This window comes from Echinops telfairi, unplaced genomic scaffold (genome assembly GCF_000313985.2).
Source record: "Echinops telfairi isolate 266 unplaced genomic scaffold, ASM31398v2 ScPeMD7_28;HRSCAF=97, whole genome shotgun sequence".
Taxonomy (NCBI): Eukaryota; Metazoa; Chordata; class Mammalia; order Afrosoricida; family Tenrecidae; genus Echinops; species Echinops telfairi.
In genome coordinates, this window is record NW_022103925.1 from 3,220,448 (window position 1) to 3,223,699 (window position 3,252).

The window sequence follows — 3,252 nt, forward strand, 5'->3', positions numbered from 1 at the left end:
ACAGTGCCCTCTCCTCCAGGCAGCCCTCCAAGCCCCTTCTTGGGTGGTCGCTGCACCCAGAGGTAAAGTTGAGTGGGGGGAGTGTCCAGGCCCACATGGGGAGGGGGCACGTACACCATGCCCGGCTGACAAGGCAAGTGCCCAGGCCAAAGCCATTTGGCTCGGAGAGGGGTGAGCAGCTGTCATGTCTTGACCTCCCCAGAGCTTTGGGCACTCCCCTCCCCCAGCCCCCAGGTTGAGGGCACAGAACAGGAGGGAGGGGGCCGGTGGCTAGCGGACAGTACAATCTTCAGTGGTCTCTAAGAGCCCCAGGGCCCAGAAGAAGGTGGTCTGGGGCTGCTGTCTGTCTGGTGTGGACACGGATTGCTCTTTCCCCGTTGGTGACATCCAGAGGACTGGGGGCTTCGGAGTTCTACACTGTCCCCCCTTCCTCTGTCTTGGGGAGGAGAGGGGCTTGGGAGGGGCACTGCTTGGAGTCTGTGGTCCTGGACTCACAAAACTTGGGGCTGGGCCTCCACCTGCCCAGGAGCCCATGGGGTGGAGGTGGAAGGTGGGGTGTCACCCAGGATCCCGGTGAGGGCACAAGCCCTCCCCAGGGGGTAGACAGTTTCTGGGATCGGTATTCGGCCCGCGTTAACTTTTAATTTAAAGTCTCCAGCCAAAGCACAATGGGCTTTTGACATATAAATATTAAAAATTAAATTTCCCGAGTTCATTATCTGATAATTAGAACTAAATAACATCTTAACTCAGAGAGCAGCCCCACGCAGGGCAAGTCAGTTCCATTTAAGATTCCATTAGCGCGGTGTCGGCGCGGGTAAGTAATGGACCATAAAATTTAATTTGGGAATGATCTGGCGACGTGATGGAGAGATAGTGCGAGCGGAGGGGCGGCCGGCGGCGAAGCGGGCGCAGCCCAGGGGCGCCCAGACACGCGCTGGGCGCTTTCTTCCGCGCCCCAGGTCCTGCGGTATTTAAAAGTCAGAACTGACCCGGGTGGCGCCGTGTAATCACAAAGAGCCGCTTATCGGAGTCTGAAAGAAAAGCCTCCTCCATTGGCCGTCCTGGGCCCGGCCTCATTTGCATGCAGTGATCCGCCCCCGTCGCTCTCTCTGAATTGCATGGGATTCAATTGCTCCGGGTGGGTGGTACTTTCTGGGTCCCCCATCCCTCTCTGCCACCGGCGTCTCCGGCCGCCCGCCGAAGGTGGAGGGGCGTGGCAGGGGGGGCACCATCTGCCAGGAAGGCTCGCGCCTCCAAATTCACTTCTGAAGAAGCTTCCAGAAAGAGGCTGCGCCCCTGCGGGTACACCCAGGGGCCCATTCATCAAGCCAACCGCCTCCTCACACCCACACACCCGCAGACCAGTCTGACTCACAGCCAGCCTATATGTAGGGTCTAAGCGAGGCTGCTAAATCTTTAGGGGAACTGATAGCCTCATTTCCCTCCATCCCAGAGACTGGTGAGTTTGAACTGTCGACCTTGTGGTTAGCAGCCTGCCTTAATTCACTTGAAACGTGTCCCCTGTGCCCCCGGTCCTGGCTGTACTTGCTGGAGAAGCCCTGGGTGCACAGTGCTTCTGCACTGGGCTTGCTAACTGCACAGTCAGCCGTTCAAACCCGGAGCTATCTACTGTTGTAAAGGGTTACAGTCTCGGAAAATCACAGAGGACTTCTACCCTGCCTGCCCTGTGGGCACTGACTCAACGGCAGTGAGTTTGTTTTTTTAAAGTCCTGGGCTAGAGTAAGAGTTTGGGGGTTGTGTTAGTCCGGGTGGACTAGAGAAACAAATCCAGAGTCACTCCTGTGTGTATAAGAAAGAGCTTTATAAACAGAGTAATTGTGTATTAAGAAAACATCCCAGCCCAGTCCAGATCAAGTCCTTGAGTCCGATATTAACCCATATGTCCGCTACCTATGTATAAATTCCTCTTCAGACTCACACAACACATGCAATGATGCTGAATGCAGGAAGATCACAGGCCAGTGGGTGGAAAGTCTTGTGGATCCAGTGGCAGTGGAAGCATCTCAGCACTGGCAGGGGTCTCCAAGTGGCTCCTCCAGCTCCGGGGCTCTGGCTCCATCAGCATATCTTCCTGTGGCTTGTCAACAGGAAGAGTGTGTCCTGCCTCCAGGGAGGAAGACAGGAGTGCCCAGAATCCTCAGGACAAGGCCACGCCCACACAGAGGCCTCATTGGCTGTGACCTGATTGACAGGCTAGACTCCACCCCTTCACAAGTTGACAGGAGATGATGTAACTGCCACAGGGGTCCACCCAACAATGGCAGTGGCCATGGCATCCCACGGGGCCAGGCACCGGGTCAACACAGGCACGTGGGGAATATTGGCTCTAGGCTGTTCTCCCTGGAGGCCCAAAGTGTGGGGTCAGCAGGGCTAGAGACCCACCCCTCCTCCCTTTTCCCTCCTCCCCCCTCCCCCTCCCTTCTGGGCTGGCCGGCCATTTACTGAAATACTGCCCTGTCCTGCTCACACGCACTCCTCCTGCCCAGTCTCCCCCAGTGCCTGGAGACCCCGTTTCTGCAGCCAGCCTGGCTCCTAGCTCTCCCAGGGCCACCAGATTTCAATTTCAGCCTCAGTTAAATAAAGCCCCTGTCTCTGCTGGGCAGAGTCCCTGAAGCCCGGCCATCCAGGAGTGCAAGTGAGGAGTGAGCTGGTCGGCTGGCCATCCCTGGGATCTGAGAGCCCCCCAGACTGTGTCTAGGGAGCAGAGTTTCTGACCTAGGTCTGGCCACCCTGAGCCCTGGTGCTGGGACACACTGAGCAGTGATCTCTGATCACATACTGAGCCTTAACCCTGGTCACACTCAGAGACCTCGGTCACATGGGGAGCCCTGACGGATCACACACTGAGAACCCTGACCCTTGTCACACACTGAGCCCTAAGCCAGGTCATATACTGAGCCTTGATCTGGGTCTCAGTGAGTCCTATCTCTAGTCACACACTGAGGTTTGATCTTGGTCACATACTGAGCCCTGATTCTAGTCAGATACTGAACCCCGATCCTGTTCTTAGCAAGCCCTGTTCATGAGCATGTACTAAGCCCTGATCAACCCTACTCCACCTCGGGCTCAGTAGCCCTGGGAGAGAAGTGCGGGGTCCAGTGGACACCCAGCTGGCCCTTCGGCTCCAGGCCTGGGAGATCAAGCTCTGGCCAGTCCCCTGACTCACCTCCGTTGCTCATACCTGCTCCTTTTCCTCCCAGGTGAAGAAGCCTCGGGTCCCAATAAGTA